The sequence below is a fragment of the Ictidomys tridecemlineatus genome, unplaced genomic scaffold (assembly GCF_052094955.1).
Source record: "Ictidomys tridecemlineatus isolate mIctTri1 unplaced genomic scaffold, mIctTri1.hap1 Scaffold_97, whole genome shotgun sequence".
Taxonomy (NCBI): domain Eukaryota; kingdom Metazoa; phylum Chordata; class Mammalia; order Rodentia; family Sciuridae; genus Ictidomys; species Ictidomys tridecemlineatus.
Genome location: NW_027526179.1, coordinates 334,421 through 355,849, shown reverse-complemented (window position 1 = coordinate 355,849; position 21,429 = coordinate 334,421). Strand labels below are relative to the sequence as shown.

Genomic DNA, 21,429 nt, shown 5'->3' with positions numbered 1-21,429 from the left:
CCATCCCGGGGCCTGCCTACCAGTGGGGAGGTGGCCATAAAGGAATGCCTGTTCACATTCTGTTTTGCACAAAAACAAATCCATGTGAGCACGCGACTGCATGACAGGTGGCGTGCCCCAAGAGAGGAACCCAATTCACCCCAAAAATGGGAGTCAAATGAGTGAAACATCTGTTGTGAGTCCCACCTCTGCAGGCTGCTGCCAGGGTACACACTTTCTGCTGTGCGTACCTCTGAGTTACATCCCCAGCCCCTGGACTCTGCTGCCAGGCACGTCCACAGAAAGCACTGGACCAAACAGCCTCACAAGAAAATGCGGGACAGTGGGGGAAACTCAATACGATGTGAACGCAATGCTGACTTTCCATTTTAAAGATGGATTTGTGGAGTGTCTTCTATTCCTACTTCCAAATACAGCCAAGACCTCAGAATTAATAAAAAACACATTTCTGCCAAATCACAGAAACCCAGGCCTCCAACGTCAGGTCACCTGAGAGACAGAAAAGTCAGGAACACTCCACCCCCCATTCCCCAAAATGACCTGTTCATTCTTTTAAATGGTGAAGAAAATGTCCCTAGAAACAGGTCCTGCCTCAGAGGAAAGGGGACTGCAGGGGGCAGTGGAAGGCACACGACCACAGGAACCGGGAACATGGGCTTAGTGTCAGGGATAAGCCTGACCACCCGGCCGGCCTCAGTTTACCTATCTGTAAATAAACAGCTGGGGCCAGATCAAAGGAGGGGGACAGCAGGGACAAATGCACATTGAAAAACAGACAGACAATACCAGATACCACCTTACATCGATAATGAAAACACGTCCCCATCAGCCCTCTTCCAACCCCCAAGAGCCGTCAGCAAGAAAGGCTCCCTGGGGGTGGGGGCCGTGACACCCTGGTCAGTCTCCCTCCAGTCCAAGCCTTGACACAAACAGTATCTGGTGAGATTAAGCTTCATTTATTTAGGTTTTTAAACTGAATGGATTTAAACAACAGGAATTAAGTTTAAATAAAAATATTAACTCAAAACTGGCTCACATGATGAACAGGCCAGAAAACCATCATGAGTGGCACGGAATCCTCACAGCTGACCCTGGAATCCTCACAGTTCAGAACCTCGGGGACCCTGAACCCCTGGGTCAGCTGTCCTTTGCTCCAACACTCAAAGAAAGCCTGTCCTTCATGAGCAGCCTGAATTCCAAAGGGGACTCCAGAGCCTTTTGGATTTTGTGGGCTGGTTTTAGGATGTAAGCCTTCCTGGCATGAGATTGAGTCTGCCCTACAAAACCCTTTGAGAAAGGACTTCAGAGCCAGTGCAGATCTGGGCTGGGAGTAACAGGGTCCTCTGCCAGGGCCCCATGCAGCAGCCCACCAGGAGCCTGCCACTCACTTTGCTCGAGTACTTGGCGAAGTCAGTGTCAACGTCGGCCAAGGCGGTGGCAATGGGCAGGTCGGCGCTGACTGACAATGTGAGGGTGCTTGTGCAGCCTGAGCTGCTGATCAGGGGGGATGTCTGTGTGCTGGTCACCAGAGTGATGGTTCATTTACGTGGATGGGCTCTGTGTGACCTTCTTCTGCTGGATAGCTTGGAGAACAAAGGGTCCCGGTCACCCCAGAAACATAGGAAGGGCTGTCCCAGCACAATGCTGTAGTGACAAGTGCAGCCCAGCCCTTGATGCACCCTGTGGGATTTTTTACACTAAAGTGACCAAAGGAGCCAGGTTAGGTCCCAACCCCAGTAGTAAAACTTGAGAAAACATGAACCATCTCTGAGAGCTCAAGGTTGTGAGGCAGCCTGTGTGCCCGGGGCAGACTCCAGGCTGCCCAAGGAACCCCAGCTGGTTCCAACCTGCAACAGGGCAATGGAAGAGGGGGCTATGTCTTCTGGCTCCATGGGAGGGGAGGCACCTCACCACTCTGGATGGCCCAGCCCTTCTGTCCCCATATTGTCCAACTTTCCTGACTCTCCTGAGCCCCCACTTCACCCTCCCTGCTCCCTCAACCTACCTACAGGCCCAAAACCTCCACACAGGTCAAAGCAGAAGTCAGTTCACCTGGACTCCCTGTCTAGTGCACCAGTGTTTGACTGATTACACCTTAACTAGTGGTGCGGAAGTGCCCAGCTGGTTCAGTTGTGTCTTATCACCTTAACTAGTGCTGCAAACATGCCATTGGTCCTTGTCACTTTATTTTGATAGACAATTGGAAAGCTGAGGACCATAATGTCCATGAGTCTTTCTGGCAGCACCAAGCCTCCCCTGGGGAAGGAGCATCTGCTCACGGGGTAGGAAATCAAGACGTACTCATCTTCATCTCCAGCAACCTAGATCTGTCCCAACAACTGTTCTTTTTTGTACCAGGGACTGAACTCAGGGACACTCAGCCACTAAACCACATCCCCAGACTTTTTTGGTATTTTATTTAGGGACAGGGTCTCACTGAGTTGCTTAGCACCTTGCCTTTGCTGAGGCTGGCTTGGAACTCTTGATCCTCCTGCCTTAGCCTCCCAAACTGCTAGGATTGCAGGCATGGGCCACTGCGCCCAGCTCCAACCACGTTTTAAGCACTAGGTCACTTCAACTCTCTTCCAACTTGACCTCTCCAGTTTTCGACTCCTTCCTCTCCCATTCCCCAATCTTTGGAGGATTACATGGGGCTCCTTTGAGGTGACCTTTTTACCTTGCATCCTGCTGCTAATCAGAAGGCCTGCTCACCAGGGTGCACTCACTAAGGGACTTTCAATCAGGGGCCCCACCTTTCAGGATCTAAAGGGGTTTCCCTGAGGAACCAAATGTACCCCAGCCTCACAAACCTGGGCAAACTGACCCTGGGCAGATCAGCCCTCTGTGTGCCCTGACGTCAGCTGCAGATGGAGTGTCCTGCTTTCTGGTGGGAGTTTCAATTCTGCAACTTCAACAAGCAGTTCCTGCCACTGGCATATCTCATGGGTGTGGCAAATCCCTGGTTTTTAGAGTAAGCTTTGCTGTCAACCTCTTACACTGTACTCTTCCCAAAACAAGGCCAATGTCTTTGCTCCTATGCCTGTGGAAACACTATACAAAGGTACAACTCTCTTTGCAGCACTGCTTATGGTAGGAAAGAAAAATGGAAGTAACCTAAGCCCATAGGGAAGGAAATGCTTTACGTAAACTAGGGAATACTACACAGCAGTCCAAAAGAAGAAGGCAGGACAATATGCTGGGACACAGGCAGACCTCAAAACATGCTGATGGGTGAAAAAAAAAAGCAAGTACGGTACCATTTTTATGTCTTAAAAAAGAAAAAAAAGGGGAAAATAAGTACTTTTATGGTGTTGTGTGTGGGTGTGTGGGGGTCGGTGTGTGTACATACTTGTGCGTACATGCATAGGAAAGGGTTTTAGGTGACTGATCGTGGCTACCGAGGAAGGAAGGACAATTAAATGGAAGGTGAACGGGACAACACTCAACAAAATTCTCATATAAACATCCTGTCCCATTTCTAAGGAGAAGAGAGGGATATATCACCTTAAAATTTTTTTTTAAGTGAAAAAGTGAGTTGCAAACAAACTTAAAAAAAATAATGCCAAATGGAACGTGTGAGGCCCTCAGGGAATGATGGCCGGAACACAAACGGGAGGGAAAAAATAAAATGGCAATAGTTTTTGTCCTGTTGATGTGGCAATGGGAGTGGGCGCCACGCAGAGCAGAAGGGGGCTATACCTTTCACAGCCTGTCTGGTCTGATATCTTGTCCCCTAGGAAGACTGAGGCTGCTGCTGCTGGCTGTGCTGCTGCTGCTGCTGACACTGCATCTTCTGCATGTGCCACTTTTGGGAGGACATTTGAAACTTACTTGATGAGTTGCACATGACCCGATGCATGGCCAGGGCAGTCTCCTTCGGTAAGAGCGGCCTCTGCTTTTTCACTGGGCTTCCTGTGACAGCAGGGGCCGGCCTGGTGACTGTGATGGTGGACGTTGTGCTGGTGGTGGCCAGGATAACGGCCACAATGGTTTGGGAGGAGGAGCGGGTGGGCATTGGCACCTCGGGGGGAGACCGGCTGCCCGAAGTCATGAACGGCGTCGCTTTACCAATGACTAGAGCCAGCGTGTGAAGACAGACAGACAAACAGAGCAGGTTGGACTTGGTTCCTGGCAGCGACCTGCCTGTGAGTTCTGGGCAAAATCAACCAAAGCTAGGGGTGCCCAGGGAGGTCCGCACCAGGCACCCATCTAGGAGCAGCAGTTCCACCTTCCATCTCACCTCCACTGAGACCGGCTGGCATCGAGACCCAAACCAAGAACCCTGGGGGACAGGAGGTGAACAAGACCCCCACTAGGGAACGAAGCAGTGGGAAACAGAATCCCTGAAAGTGCTTGTCTGAGAAAGGACTCACTTCAGAGAGGCAAGGAAAGCCCTTCAGGTAGGGATCCTCTAACACCCACAACACAAGAACCAGATGGCCTCTCCTCTGCCAAGCACTGAGCAGCACAGAGCCACCCACCCAGAAAGAAAAGCCCCCTCTGCTTCTTCAATTCCCTCCAGGACAACATCCCAGGGAGGTGCTGACAGTGTAAGGAACTCTGCCCCATGCACAGCCAGAACCTCCCCCAGCACAGTCATTCTGGGAGTTTTACGTCTGGACGTTTGCCCGCCCTGCCGTCTTGTGTCCACAGCACACAGTCTAGGTTCTCCCGTTGTGTGGTGGTCTTGTGTGACACATGTTCACGTTTTTTAAAATGAGTTTCTTTTAATAAAAATATTGTCAACAACTACACAAGCAGGACTTGAGAATTACAAAAACCGTGCATGTGAAGGCCTGAGGTGGTGCCCACTGCCCTGTGGTCTTCCTGGGGCTGGGGCTGGGGCTGAGGCTTTACCCGGCAGAGCGAGAACAGAGGGAAGACCCCAGGCCATGACAGGGCCACCGTGGTAAGGAGACAGTGGGGCAGGAGTGGCCGAAGCAGAAGAGCCAGAAGCACTGAGAGAGCAGGGAGCTCATTCAACCAGGGGGTTGGTCATGGCCACTGAAGTCCCAACTGTGGATTAGGTGGACTTTGGCCCCAAGAGGACATCAGGGAACACACTGCAAACATGGTCAACTGCCCCTGACCTCAGACTCCGTGCTGCCTGGACATCAAACTCCTCAAATGAAACACGAGAGCGTGATGAAGGAAGGATGATCAGGAAGCTCTGGGGTTTAGGAGGCCGGGAGAAGAAAGCTGAGGGACAGCAGCTGGCCAACTCCGGGCCGGCCTGGGGCAGCCCTTCTGCTTCCCTAGAGGGGAGCACTCAGCCGGCTGCTGGGCATCAGCTCAAATGGAGCTGGGTGGGGTTCTCTTCCTGCAATGAGGGGTCCTGATCTTTCCTGGGTGACCTGCAAGTACTGAACACAGCCCCTTCCCTTCGAGGTACACAGGAGGCATTCATCTGGGCTCTACTGAGAGCTGGGCAGAGGCCTGGCACTAGCCGGGCACCCACCTGCAGAAGCACATTCAATGCCTCCCTCTCTGCCAATGACAAAATGTGTGTATTGCTGTGGCCTGCATGCCCCTGCCAAGGGCAATGCCATAGGGTCACTCCCTCCTGATTTATAAGAGCAAACATGCAGCTGTGCATTGGGGCAGCTACTCTGCAAGGGTCATGCTGGCTCTCCCTTCAAGAAAAGGGGTGGGAGGCCCGAAAAGACTCCTGCCTCCAGCTCCCCATGTTATCATTTAGGCAAATTTTAATTTCTAGGGTATTCTGATGATTGGTGGGGAAGAATCTCAAGGAAATTTCACTGGCTAGAAATCTGGAGTATATAATCACCCAAAATTCATCCCAAAAGGTTGAAGCCTTTAAAGGGCTAGCACCCCAGAAGCTGCCCATTCAAATTCCCTGACATATTGCAGAACTTGCCACCATGCATTAGCATCCCGGTGGAGAAGGGTGACAGGACTGCTGGGCACAGCAGGGAACAGGGGTCATTAGGGGCTCCCTTTGCTTCTGATCAGAGCAGTTCTGCTCTGAGGGTACCTACTCCACCACACGCTGCACTCCATGCTGAGGGTGAGCGGGAGTCCCTACAGACTTCTCTTCAACTGAGGAGAAGCGAAGGCACTTGGTGAGGACCCTGCTCCACTGCAGAGTCCAAGACTGAGCCTTCGAGACCAGAACCACCTTGAGACTCTGGATTTAAGATCATTTGTCTTTTTCCAAATTGCTAAGAAGCTGCTAATTGAACTGGGTTCTAGAAACTTCTGCTCCATCATTCAGCATCTACTCAGGGCCTCCAGGAGAAGTTTCCTGGAGACATCAGCATGAGGAAAAGCTCTATTTTTTTCAACAATTGGATTAATTTTGAGTTTTTGGAGAGTGTGAGATCTTTTAAGGAGATCTCTTCCTTTTTTCTTTCACGGCCAGGAAGCTCAGAGCCCAACTGTAAATGCTGATAGCACATACTTTTGCATAAAACTGTTGCCCAGTTATTCTACCTTCATTTCCCTTTTACACTGACTTCTTTATTTTCTTTATGTTTCATGGTTATGCATTCTTGTCAATCTGCTGCAAACTCTGTCTGGAAGAGGAAGGTGCATTAAACGAATCAATCAAAAGGCCTGTTCCAGAAAGAACAGAACAGTATAAATGTGCCTCAGGAGTCCTGTACCACCTACACCCAAATCACACTTCCATAATCCTCATGGAACAAATGCTACTGCCCGTTTTTTCTGCAACAATAGAGAGCAGCCTCTCAGAACTCAATGCATGATGTCACTGTATTTTTCAGAAGCATCTAAGAATCTAAGAGATGGCCAGAGATGGTCAGCCTGCCTTTGCTGTGCTGTGTCTCCTTTCCCTCTCCACTCCTGCACGCTTCAGAGACATGCTGTTCTCTCTTCCTGAGCAGTGGGATACCCTCTCTCCCCACTAACAACTGAGACTTCACAGCAGCAAGATTCTCCACACACACTGAGACCTTGCTTTAAGCCACCAGACTGGGGAAATTAAAACGACACAGACTCACATCTTACTCAATGGTTTGGATAAGAAGCTAGCAGCTGTCAGAAGTAAGGCATAGTCAAAAAATAAACCTGACTACACTTTAAGTTACCCACAAAGTACATAAGGCTTTATGGCTGTGACCTCTAATCTGTCCTCAGGCAACATTTCTCCTGGGACCCTTAATTAATTCTTTAGTATCTTCTGTGGGCATGCTGGGCTCCACTCACCACTCAATTGCCAATCCAGCTGGAAAATGTGCTGACGGCTTTGTCAGGGCAAGAACACCCTCCGACTCATTCCCAAGCTCCCACTAGAGGGTTTTCCTGTGGAGAAAGGGTGCTCTATGAAGTGTCATACCCTCCAGAGACACCTAACAGCCAACACCAGGAAGGTCCTGTCATCACCTAGTGGTAGAGGCCAGGATGCTCCTAGAGACCCTCCAGTGCACAGGACAGAGAACTCTCTAGGGCAAAGTGTCCCTAATGCCAGGCTGAGCAGCCCTGGGCTCAAGTCAGCTAAATGAATAGTACGGACATCAAAACAGGTGGCATGCCACCAGACAATGCCCCTTCGGTTTCTAGGTCCTCAAAGGGTTCTCGAGCACTCGGGTACCACTTAACAAACAGTTTCACATTCTTGTAAGAAAATGTACCTGGTAATGCCTGAGTAGCGTGAGGGACAGACAGGAAGCTGGACTAAGGAGGACCTTTGACTGAATGCTCGTAGGCACCTGAGCCTGGTCAGAGGTCCACATGTCAAGAAACACTTCAGGGACATGAGTGAGCCTGTTGGAAAAGCAGTGGCTTAGGCTAAAGAGGACTTCACTAAAATCAACTACCGTTTTCTAAGTGCTTCCTTGTCTGGGCTCCCAATTAATCATGGTGGGCACTGAGTAGGCTAAGCCCTGGCCCTGTTCTGTCCTCAGCCTGGGAACATAAGGCCGTCCAAGCTTTTTTGGCTGCATGGTGCTGGGGGCCCCATGGCTTCTGCCAACACAAGGGCTGGGGGCCTTCCAAGTCCAGTGAGAACCTGCAGACGGACACAAGGACTTACCATCCTGCTTGGAAGGTGGCTCTTTGGGTTCCTTCTTATTTTTCCAAACCTCTGGCCCAGGATGGTCGTCTCCCAAGTCTATGACAAGTTCACTCTCTGAATCCGAGTCCAGTCCCAAGTGCATGGTTGGGGAATCCATCTCATCTTTGCCCTTCAGTTTGTCCTTGGCGGGATGCAGGGATGGCTTTCCTCTCTCGGCAGGGTCCCTCTCGGGCTGGGGCTTGGGGCTGGACTTTGTGGCTGCAGGCTCTGCCTTCTCACCGAATGGAGATGCGCTTTTCAGCTCCTCAGGGATCTCTGTGGGATTAGCGGGCTTGGGCTTTTTTTTGGCAGCGGGTGGCTCTTTTTCCAGCGCGCTACCATCCTTGTCCTCTGCGTCTTCGGGCTCATTCTTGGACTTGTGCTCATTGTCACTGAGGTACTCACTGTCGCTACTCTCTGAATTCTCAGAATCCCCCGAGTCGCTGCGCTCCACGGCCGTGTACATGTCCTCTGAGATTTCATTGATGCCTAAATTCAAAAGAGAAAACCCAGCCTGTGGTGCAGTCACCGAACCAAAATCAGGACCAGGAAATGCAGATGGTTCCCATGCCAAAGGCTGGAGTGAGAAAAACACACTCAAATCACATCACACTGGCACGAGGGACGGGAGTAAATGGAAGCAGCGGCTGGATACAAGTGATTAGCGGGAGCCGTGTCTCCAGAGGCTTTGGGCCTTAGCCTTCAGAGGTGACTTGGGACCTCCCTACATATGATTAAACAGGAGAAAGCTAGATCCGTATCACTGGTAAGAGAGGGAGAGGGTAGAGGGACAAAGGGACAAGCCACTCAAACCAGCCAACCTGCAGGTTAAAAAAATAGAGGCTCAGGGCTGGGGTCACAGCTCAGTGGTACAGCGCTCACCTCACACATGCAAGGCTCTGGGTTCAATCCTCAGCACCACATAAAAATAAATAAATAAAATAAAACATACTGTGTCCATCTGCAACTAAAAATAAATATTAAAAAAAATAGAGGCTCAGAGAATCACCTGTCCTAGGACACAAAGACAACCAGGAGACAAAAGCAGAAGGTGGATCTCGGGTTCGGGCTCATCACCAGCCTCCTCCTGTGTGCTTCCAAAGCCTCTGTGCCCTTCACACCCTTTATCCAGGCCTCCAGAAGTAAGCCAAGGCCCTCGAGCCCACCCAGCCACAGGTATCTTCATTAGGAAATGCTGTGCGTGCAGCACCCATTTTTGTCTGTGTTTTGCTTTTCCTAACTTAGGATTTGGTGTCCAACTCAACAAGATGGCAGGCAGAGTCAGCAAAGAACAGAGGACTCGCCTACTTTGGGACACAGGCCTGTGTCCAAGCAGCCATGGGGGAGGGGCAGGGGTTCTTCAGGTGACAGAGTAACAAGCCGACCCCAGGACAGAGTGGACTGTTCACTGTTCTTCCACTCACAGGGGCCAAGATGGACTTGCATGTGCCCATGACCACTGAAAGGGAAGAGCAGGGGCCGGGGATGTGGCTCAGTAGGTACAGTGCTCACCTCACATGCACAAGGCCGGGGGTTCAATCCCCAGCCCTGCCCCCAAAAAAAGAGGGGGGGAGGGGGCACAAAACAGCAGGTGCTCCAAACACGGGAGAAGCCCCTCCCAGCAGCAGTTCTGCTCAGCCCCACTGTGCTTCCGGGAATGCCTGAGTATGGCCAAGCCACAGGTAAACAATACTATGCCAAAAAATTAAAATCAGAAAGAAAACCCAATCGACTCTTTGGACTTCTTCCCTCAGGAGCAACAGCCTCTTGAATTGTCTGTCTTGACCTGGACACACCAAGAGAGACCCACAAGAGGACAAGAGCCACGAGGACCCCAGGACCCAGGAGGTTGGCAGATCTGTAGGAAACACTCCTGCCTCCACCAGGGCCCAGTCAAAATCACAGGAGAAACACAGAACACCCAGGCATGGTATGGTTTTTAGATCTCAGGTTTGTGCTAGTGTAGCTAATGGCTGGACCCAAGAAAGACAAATTGGACTACACATGTGTTAAGTAGTAGGTACCAGAATCAAAATGGTGACAATTTAATCCTGCTCCTGGTGTCACTGGCTGTGTGACCTTGAACAAGTGATGTGCCTCTCTCAGCCTTGGATTCTTCATCTAAAAAATGAGATTGAGAATAGTAGCAATTTCCCAGAATGATGGATGCACTGTGCTGAGCACAGGGCAGGATGTACCAGAGGAATTCACTAAACAGGAATGGGGGGCTTTACAAAGCTGTGTGGGAGGATCCAAGAGGGATTAAGTGACTGGCCCACCTGCGGGGACAGGTTTCTATCGACCCACTCAGGACAGATGTGAGATACTGGTGAGGCAGGGGCAGAGGAGAACTCAGCACCGTGAGTCCTCAAGGCTGTCTTTACCAATGATCAACTAAATAATTAACTAGAAGGTCCAGTACACTTTGCCATGAGTGGAAATACATTTTAGTTCCACCGGTTGTTCAAGGTCAGAACAGCCGCTAAGAGTAGCCAGGACTGGACCCTCACCGGTCCAGGTGGATGCCATTGTTACAAACAATTAGAAACATTATTAGGAACAGCAAGCCACCAGAACCATACCTAACTGTGTTTTGCAGCTCTCTATGGTCTTGTCGAGATTCAGTTGGAATCTGCTATGGATCTGCCGCTTGGGGGAGATGAGGGGCGGGGTGGACTGCTGCTGCACGGACTCACTCAGCTCCTTCAGGTCCATCTTGGCTTTGCTACGATCTGGAAGACACAACCACACCCTCCTAAGCCCAGGCGCGGGGCCCAAGCAGTACTCACCACTGAGCTCCACCCTAGCAACATGGGACGGCCAGGGAGCTCCCTCAGCAGGCGGATTCCCACTGGCGGCTTTCAGGTGTAAGCTGGAGGGTTCCAGGCAGAGAGTCTGTGGGACCCGAGACCCTCCAAAGCCAGAGGAGCTCAGTCTCACAATCAGCAGGGAGAGAACACCCGGCAGCCAACACCTGCTCCAAATTCCCCAAGCCGAGTGAGGGGCTTCCACCCAAATGAGGCCCAGGGCCCCTGGAGACACCTGGGGCTGGGGACCCTGGCTGCCTACCATACACAGAGGCTTCCTTGGTCATTCCTGGTCTACCCAATCTGGGGATCAAACTAGAAAAGGAAAACAGGGAAGAGGAGGTCTTCTCAGCTGTGCCTCCCTTCACCTGACATCCTCTGCAGAGGCCACATAAGTAGATTCCTCCTGGACACTAACCTGTGACCAACAGGTCTCTCAGGTAAGAACCAAAGTTTCTCATCATGACTTCCTGGTAAAGCCCTCTGCGATGACATCACCTGACCCAAGCCCCTCCATCACTCCACCAAGGGCTCTTTGTATGACCAAATGGGCCAATGAGCCCATATTGATGAACTTGCTCTCCCATCCCAAAGCAAGGTAAGAGGAAGAGAACTATGCTGGCCACAAAGGTTCATAAAGCAGTGAGAGATCACGGGGGAGGGGAGCCTGTCTTTCCCTTGACCTTATCTTGTGGCATCCCCTCCAACCCAGCCAACCCCAGAACACAGGTCAGAAAGCAGGTGATATCTGATCACCCACCAGAGAGGAGAAGCCACCTCTGAGCCTGTTCCTAGCCACCGTGGGCTCATCTCCTGGACTTCGCTTCAGTCCCCTGCTGACCCCGCTCCCAAGGCAACCTATTCACTGGCCTGTTAAAAAAGCTCCAGGAGATCATCCCAGAGCTTGCAAAGCTTTCACTTGCTTTTCTCCTTCTGTTTTGGCATGAGCCAAAGCCCTTCACCTACAACCAGTAAGGGCATTCTCCAGCACTGCATTTGGAGAAACCAGTTCCTTTAGTGACCAAAAGGAGCGAGGTCCCCAAAACCCCCACCCAACAGAAGCAACAAACTGCTCCAAGGACCTTGCTTCCCACCCAGGTTAACTGGGAAGGGCTCTTTCCTCAAAACGTGCAAGATTCTGGAAGTAAGTGCCCAAAGCTAGCAAAGACGCTACTGCTGATTCCAGAAAAGCACCCTCAAAAGTCCAGTTGTGCAAGTGTTCCCGCGTGTGTGTGTGTGCACTGTGTGTTCACAGGCCCATCGGAAGGCTGTTCAGAGAGGCCCTCAAGGGAGGGAGGAAGCCTGGGAGGGAAGAACATTCATTCAAAAAAGAACTAGAAACTCACTTGCACCTGCCTGGATCTGCAGCTTACAAAGAGCATTGACAGTGAAACAGCAGCACAGTGCGCCAACCCCATGGCGAACTGAGGCTCACGTAGAGTGCAAAACACCCCTTGCCTCTGCCTTGGGCACTTTAATGTTTGTGCCTCTGCCTCGGGCGCTTTAATGTTAATGGGATTAAAAACAAATATGAAGAAATAAACCCCCAAATAAAAAATATACATGTGCTGACATACGGCATCTGTCAGGCCCTCAGAAACCCTTACAGTCTAGGAGAGCTGGGGAAACTCCCCAGGTGACTCTTAGGGGCAGCTGGGGTTGAGACCCTGGTGTAATACCACTTCTGTGAGTAAAGAAATCCTGCACGGCCTTCACTCCAGTAGCTGCATCGCCTCATGGGGCTCATCAAAAGACAGCCCTCACCTGAGCCCCCAACCTGTGTTGCACGTGTGTGCGCGTGCATGCCTGTGATAGATGCTGCCCTTCAAGTTTACTCTAGGAAGACTCACCTGTTGCACATTCACAGGAAGAACACAACCAAAGGAAATCACCCTCTTTTACAAAATAAGGGTTCTCGCCTCGATCAAGATCAATGGCTACTATGTCCGTTCTTGTTAAGAATAAGCCACCATTTGGTATTTGTTTTTTAGGGATTGACTAGCTTCACTAAGCATAATCTGCTCTAGTGCCATCCATTTCCCTGCAAATTCTATGATTTTGTCATTTTTTATTGCTGCATAGTACTCCATTGTGTATAGATGCCACATTTTTTTTATCCATTCATCTATTGAAGGGCATCTGGGTTGGTTCCACAGTCTAGCTATTGTGAATTGTGCTGCTATGAACATCGATATGGCAGCATCCCTGTAGATGCTCTTTTAAGGTCTTCAGGGAATAGTCCGAGAAGGGCAATAGCAGGGTCAAATGGTGATTCCATTCCCAGCTTTCCCAGGAATCTCCAAACTGCCTTCCAAATTGGCCGCACCAATTTGCAGTCCCACCAGCAATGTACAAGAGTACCCTTTTCTCCACATCCTCGCCAGCACTTGTTGTTGTTTGACTTCATAGTGGCTGCCAATCTTACTGGAGTGAGATGGTATCTTAGGGTGGTTTTGATTTGCATTTCTCTGACTGCTAGAGATGGTGAGCATTTTTTCATGTACTTGTTGATTGATTGTATATCCTCCTCTGATATAATGAGAGCAACTATGAACAGAGCAAAGAGGAAGAGCAGGAAGAAAAGACTAACATTTAACAGAGTCATGAGATGGGAGGGAAAGGGAGAGAAAAGGGAAATTGCATGGAAATGAAGGGAGACCCTCATTGCTATACAAAATTACATATAGGAGGTTGTGAGGGGAATGGGAAAATAAACAAGGAGAGTAATGAATTACAGTAGATGGGGTAGAGAGAGAAGAAGGGAGGGGAGGGGAGGGGAGGGGGGATAGTAGGGGATAGGAAAGGTAGCAGAATACAACAATTACTAATTGGGCATTATGTAAAATTGTGGATGTATAACCGACGTGATTCTGCAATCTGCATTTGGGGTAAAATTGGGAGTTCATAACCCACTTCAATCTAATATATGAAATATGATATGTCAAGAACTTTGTAATGTTGTGAACAACCAATAAAATAAAATAAAAAAAGAATAAGCCACCAGGGGCTGGGACTGAAGCATGGGAGCAGAGCTGCTGAGAGCCATAGCTGAGTAGGAATGACGCATTGCATTTTTGGTTGAAAGGTGAATCCAGCAAGCCATTGAGATGCTAATGGTTATGTTAAGATGTGTATTCAATTGGAGATTAGACCCCTGCTGTCCGCCTTGGCCTGCTACTTTGGAGCTCCCGGGGGAGTCCGGGAGAGTTCCCATTGGTTGGGGAAGTGTGGTAGGATGGATTTCTGGAGGAGGGAATTCCTGTTGGTGTGGTGTGTCCCGGGAGAAGGCAGCTTGCATGGTGGTCAGGGGAGTTTTGGAAATAAAGTTTGTTCCTGCTTGAGTGGCTCATGATTTTGTGCCCAGCCAGACTGCGGTACAGAGGACTTGCTCAGCACATGTGAGGCCCTGGGTTCAAGCCTCAGCACCACATAGAAAAAATTTGAAACATAAAATAAAATAAAGATAATGGGTCCGACTGCAACTAAAAAAAAAAAAAGGAAGAAAGAAAAAATAAACCACCAGCCAGGCATGGTGTCACACACCTGTAATTCCAGTAACTCATGAGACTGAGGCAGGAAGCTCGAGTGTTCAAAGTCAGCCTCAGCAACTCAGTGAGGCCCTGTCTCTAAATAAAATATAAAAAAGGGCTGGGGATGTGCCTAAGTGGTTGAATGCTCCTGGGGTCAATCCAAACAAAATTTGTTTTAAAAAAGAGGGGGTAATAGGAAAGGTAACTCAGTGGTAAAGCACTCCTAGGTTCAATCCCTAGTACCTAAAACTTTAAAAATACATAAAAACAAAAACTTAAGCAGTAATAAAAGCTGTCATTATAATCTGAAATGAATCACTCAGGACTACTTTTATCAAATCCTCAAAAAAACAAATATTCCTGTTTCACAACATAGGAAACTTAAACTAAGATATACTCAGGATCAATAATCACAACTAAGACATACACTCAATTCTTTATGACTCAGCCAGTGTTGCATAATTACCAACATTTCAGAAGTATAATGAAAGCAGTACTAAGATGGAATTTTATAACTATGAGTACATACATTAAAAAAATCACCACAGCAAACACAAATAATCTAATGATATTTCTCAGGGCATTAGAAAAACAGGAGCAAACCAAATCCAAAATCAGTAGCAGGAAATAAATCATAAATATCAGAACAGGAAATAAATGAATAGAAAGGATAGAAAGGATCAATTAAACTAAAAGGTGATTCTTTGAAAAGATAAACAAAATTGACAAATACTTAGCTAAACAAACCAAAAAAAAAAAAGAAAGAAAACCCAAACAAATAAAGAAATGAAAAAAGGATAATATGACACATATCACTGAAATTCATAGAATCATTAGCAATATTGAGTAAAACTATATACCAATACACTGGAAATTCTAGAAGAAATTAACAAATTTCTAGGCCCAGGTGACCTACCACAATCGAACCAATAGGACATAAAAAATCTAAATAGATCAATAATAAGCAATGAGATTGAAGCAGTAATAAAGAGTTTCCCAACAAAAAAGTATAAGAATCAGACAGATTCATTGATGAATTTTTACCAGATTTTTAAAGAACTACCACCAATGCTCCTCAAACTATTCCATGAATTAAAATGGAAAGAAACCCTTTCAAACTCATTCCGCAATGTATCACCCTGTTACCAAAACTTGATGAGGATACAACAAAAAAAAAAACTATAGACCAATGTCCCTGATGAACATAGATGATATATATCCTCAACAAAATACTTTCAAATTGAATTCAATAGCACATTAAAAAGAGCATATATCATGATCAAGTTGGTTTCATTCCTAGGATGCAATGATGGCTCAATATATATGAATCGATAAATGTAATACAGCATACAGCACATAAATAGAATCAAGAATAAACATCACATGATCATCTCAACAGATGCAGAAAAAGTCCTTGGTAAAATTCAACAGTCCTTCATGATTAAGTTCTGAATAATTAGATATAGAAAGAAGATACCTTATTATAATAAGAGCTATATATGAAAAACCTATATCCATCATCATTCTGAATGGGGAAAAACTGAAAGCATTTCCTCTAAAATCAGGAAATAGAGTATCTATTCTCAACCTTTTCATTCAACATTGCTTGAAATTTTAGCCAGAGCAATTAGGTAAGAAAAATATATAAAGTGATATAAATATGAGAGGAGGAAGTTGAATTATCCCTATTTGCAAATAATACAATTATATTCTGAGAAAATCCTAAAGATTCCACCAAAGGACTCAAAACTGATAAATAAATTCAGCAAAGTAGTAGGGATACAATATCAATATACAAAAATCAATAGCTTTTCTATATATCAGTAATGAATGGACTGAGAAAGAAATTAGTGTTTCTTGAACAAGGAGGCGAAAGATTGCTACAGTGAAAATTGGAAAGTAGTGAAGAAAGAGATTAGAGAGTAGAAGATGTAAAGATCTTCCATGTTCATGGATTGGAAGAATTAATATTGTTAAGACAACTGAAAGTGATCTATGGATTCAATGCAATCACAATCAAAATACCAATGACATCTTTCACAGTTCTTCACAGAAATAGAAAAAAAATCCTAAAATTCATCTGGAATGAACAAAGACCACAAATAATCAAAATCATTCTGAGCAAAAGGACTAAGGATGTAGGCATTGTAATCCTTTATTTTAAAATATACTATAGAGACCCTCATCAGTATACAAAATATAAAGATGTGAATTTGGTGTCAACATACCTTATATACAATCAAAGATATGATAAATTGTGGTATAAAGGTGTAGTAAGAATTGCAATGCAAAAAATAAACAAACAAATGACTAAACAAGCAAATAAATAAAGTATACTACAGAGCTATTTTAATTAAAAAAACATGGTATAGACATAAAAACAGATATACATGGATACAACAAAAAAGAATATAAAGGGGCTGAAGTTATGGCTTAGCAGCAAAGTGTTGCCTAGCACATGTGAGGCCCTGGGTTCGATCCTCACTACCATATTAAAATAAAGATACTGTGTCCAACTACAACTAAAAAATTAAATATTAAAAAAGAGAATATAAACATAAATAAGATATATCTCCCTATTTACAGATAATACAATTTTCATTACAGTTTCTCTCTCTCTCTCTCTCTCTCTCTCTCTCTCTCTCTCTCTCTCTCCCTGCCCCCCCCTCTCTCTCTCCCTATATATATATATATATATACATACATATATATATATATATATATATATATATATATATATATACACATACATATGAATTGAGGACCCAGAAATAAACCCATGTATCTTCAGACAGCTGATCTCAATAAAGTGCCAAAAGTCATATACTGGAGAAAAGCCTTTTCAACAAATGGTACTAAGACAACTGGATATCCACATGCAGATGACTGAAACTAGATTTTAATCACCCTGAAGAAAAATCAACTCAAAATGGATCAAAATCTTAATTTAAGACATAAAACTTTGAAACTACTGGAAGAAAACATATAGGAAACACTTCAAAATACTGGAACATGCAATGATTTCCTGAATAGTACTCTGATATCTCAGGAAACAAAAGCAACAATTGACAAATAGGATTACAATAAATCAAAACTGCTGCACAGCAAAGGAAACCACCAAGAGAGTGAAGAGAAAATCTATAGAATGGGGAAAAATCTTTGCCAGTTATTCATCTGACAGAGAATTAATCTTCAGAAAGAACAAATATTCCAATCAGTAACTGGACCAATGATCTGAACAGACATTTCTCAAAAGAATACAAATACAAGACAACAAATATATGTAAAAATAATATCTTTAGCCTTAATAAATCACAAAAAACTACATGGAGATTCCTGTCACCCTATTCAGAATGGCTCTTGTCATATAAATAAACAAACCAAAGCAAAAGCAAAAAATAAAATAACAAATGGTAGTTGAAATGTGGAAAAAATATGAATCTGTATAAACTGTTGATGAAAATGTAAATTAGTATACCTGGTATGGAAAACCATTTACAGATTCTTCAAAAAACTAAAAATAGATTTACCATAAAATCCAACTAGAGTTGGGCATAGTGGTGCATACCTGTAATCCCAGCAGTTTGGGAGGCTGAAGTAGGAGCATCAAAAGTTCAAGGCCAGCCTCAGCAACTAAGCAAGGCCCTAGCAACTGAGTGAGACCCTGTCTCAAAGTAAAAATTATTAGACAGGGGATGTCAATGGCTAAGTACCCCTGGCTTCAATCCCTAGTTCCCCCTTCCCCACCACCACCACCAAAAAAAAAAAAATCCAAATAGACCATTCCTTAGTGTTTTTTCAAAGGGTAAAAAGTGGGAAGGAGATGAATTGAAGTAGAAAAGAAATTATTGGGAAGGGGGAAGGATACTGGGGGGTGGGGCAAAGAGCAAGAGAAAGTAGAATGGAGGGTAGACATGATCAAAATATGATACATGTATATATGGAAATGTCAGAGTAAAACCCATTACTTTGTATAATATATATTGATAATAATAATAGTAATAAAAAATTCACAAGATAATCTTCAAACAATTAAGAAAACTGTGAAAATATATTGGAGTGTATGTTAGAGGGACTCAGGATGGTCTCTAATGCAAAAATCTGAACAAATTTGGTGTCATGATTCCATAATTGAAACAATCACATAAGTTTCATTCTGTGCTTTCATAATGATACTAAGAAAAGAACTCTTCATCATGTTCATGCTAGAGAACAAGTCCATTATTTAAAAAAACATCCAGTAAAGAGAAAGAAATTATCCCATTTTCATATGACCTTTTCTGACTGAATTCGATCTAGGGAGTCAAATTGCTGATATGAGTGAATTTGTTTTATAGAAATATCTCAACAAACAGTTAAAAGTAATGTTTACATACACTCTTGTCCTTTATCAATTACTGTTTAAGATGCAGACGATAATTGTTGATGGCTAACATTAGAAAAGACGATAACATGTTACTGTCAGTTAATGGTAACACAAAAATAATACCTATGAAGTTTTCTTTCTTTTTTCTCTATTTTTTTGGAAGCAGAGTCTCCCTATGTTGTACAGGCTGACTCCTGGGCTCAACCAATCCTCATACCTCAGCTTCCAGCGTAGCTGAAACTACAGGCGAGTTCCACCATGCCTGGCTACTATATTCTTGCCAGAGATGTGTCACTAAAACCTGATTAAGGCTCTAGATTTAATAGTCAAATTTCAGGAAATAGAGGGGACAAAGAAACATGTGACAAGGATACAACACCAAAATTTTGAGTAAGACAAACTATAAAACAAATGACCTGGTTTTGTCAACAAACCAATTGCAAATAAAAAAAAATTACGACAGGAATAAATTTCAAAAGCATTCTTTTACAAAAAACAAGGGTTTTATAGCAAATCACAATGTAATTTCAATGACATTGAAAACAGAGCACTGTGTGTCAAAATTTGATATACTAAAGCAGAGCATAGTAAATATCATTCTTAAATGTTTATTTAAAATAAACGTTCAATAAATGAAATAAATCATGATAATGTAGGGACTTCTCTAGGAAGGCAAAGATAGTACCAATAAATATTAATGCAATATGTCTTTATAACATTAAAGAAAAACTATATTCCACAAATTAAAACTTATATCTGATAATCCAAATATTAATTAAGTAGCATGCATTCTGCATGAAAAGCCTAACAATAGTAACAATTAATAATGATGAACAGGTGGATAGGACTTTATGTTTAAAGAATTTTTCATAGGTCCATTTTACTTCTTGGAACGTCTTTTTGAAGGAGTTATCAATAGTTATAATTCTAAGCCCTTCTTATTTGAGTAATGCCAGCATTTACTCTATAGATATAAAGAAATATAAGCAATGTTATCACTCGAATTCACATCCAAGGAGCCAGGTGATCAGAGATTTGAATAAATTGCACAAAGATACACAGGTTATACATGGTAAAACTAAAACCAATATCTATTTAAAGACTTTCTGTAATACTTGTGGTTTTTCTTTTTTATGCCGCTATTTCATTTTAAGATAGAATCCCCTAATAAATAAATATATATACACACACACAATTAAGTTTAGTTAGAAGAACAGGTGGAAAATTCATATGGCAGCACAATAAATAATATAACCAGAGTGCCAAGCATGGTGGCACATGCCTGCAATCCTAGCTATGGAGGAGGCTGAGGCAGCAGGATCACAAGTTCAAGGTCAACTTGGGCAATGTAGGGAGACCATGCCTCAAAATAAAGCAATTCTTACAAGGGCTGGGGATATAGCTCAGTGAAGAGCACCCTTAAGTTCAATCCCTAATACTGGGAGAATATGTATTTATTTACCTGGAGAGTATTTCAAATAATGATTTTTCCAGACATCTTGTCATCCTCTGCACTAGTTAACCCATCTTCCCTAAAGTTCTAAGTAGGTATCACTACAAGTCAAAGTGAAACACTAAGACAAGTGAAAATTTGAGCCTATTTTAAAAAACAACTCCATACTATAGTTCCCAATGATACCAAACAACCTAAGAGCTGAGGACACTTACAGCACTTTGGATTGACGTGTAGACACTGTAAAAAAAAAGCTTTCTTAATCTTATTCAGAGCATTCAGTCATCTGTAAAATCACAGACTTCCACTGCTGGAAGGGATAGTAGCAATCTATACATTCAACACCTTTAAAATGAGGTACAAAGGATTATGAAGTTTGCTTAGGGTTAAATACATACAGAGTGGCAAAGTTAGGAGCAGAAGCCAAGTGCAAGTAACAGTGCTGTTTCTGGAAGGAACACAGAAACCATTTTTTTCCAATTTTTGTGCGTAAAGGCAGATGGGGGGAGGGGGCACTTACCTCCAGCGCTTCAAAAGGGACAAAGCTGGTCCTGGCAAACCCATTGATGATGTCCTCTTTGGCCAAGGTGGACTCGCTCCGCTTACTCGGCGGGGGTCTGGGCAGGAGCGGGCGGAGGACCGGGGCTTCCCATTGTTTTCCAACGACTAAGGGAGCCAGGGCGCCCGAGTCCGGCTGGCCCCGCCGCCAGCCGCGCCGGCCCCCAGACCGACCCCGGAGCGCATCTCCAGGTCTCGCTGCAACTGCAGCTTTTTGCAGAGTCCAAGGCCCCGATCCTGTCCATCCATGGCTCTGCCACGCCAGGGTCCCTGCGCTCGCCGCCCGCGCGCCACAGGCTCCTGGCGCAGTTGGTTGCACAAAAAAATTGACACGGAGCCCTCCCTCCCGCGGCATGGCGTCCCTCCGCCCCGCGCAGACGCTCGCAGTCCGCACCCGCCGGCGAGCCCTCAAAGGTCGCAGCAAAGTGGGGGCGTGGAACTTCGCCAGCCCCGGCGAGGGAGAACGCCCCCGCCGCTGCTCACGCAGAAAACTCACCTCAGGGCTGCAAGAAGTCCAAGCGGAGAAGCCAGCAGAGGCCGGGCCAGGCAGCGGGTAACAGGATCACGTGGGCGGCTGGCCCCCGGCCCCCGCCCCGCAGCGCTCCGGAGCCCGGGTCGTGTGCGCTGGGGCTGCCGGGCATGCGCACTGAGGGTAGTGGGGACCGCGCAGGCGTAGGGGG

The 21,429-nt window shown here is 45.6% G+C and overlaps 1 pseudogene across 1 annotated transcript in view; it reads right to left on the bottom strand.

Moving 5' to 3' along the window:
* The window catches only part of LOC106145554 (MYND-type zinc finger-containing chromatin reader ZMYND8-like), a 108,290-nt pseudogene extending 87,186 nt beyond the window's left edge, over positions 1-21,104 (bottom strand). Inside the window, exons 1-6 of the transcript XR_013434173.1 lie at positions 20,712-21,104; positions 12,189-12,204; positions 10,618-10,767; positions 8,015-8,524; positions 3,700-4,074; positions 1,389-1,583 (exon numbers count right to left, since the gene is read on the bottom strand). The product of XR_013434173.1 is annotated as an MYND-type zinc finger-containing chromatin reader ZMYND8-like (transcript). The remainder of the gene's footprint in view (positions 1-1,388; positions 1,584-3,699; positions 4,075-8,014; positions 8,525-10,617; positions 10,768-12,188; positions 12,205-20,711) is intronic.
* Between the last annotated feature and the right edge of the window lie 325 nt (positions 21,105-21,429).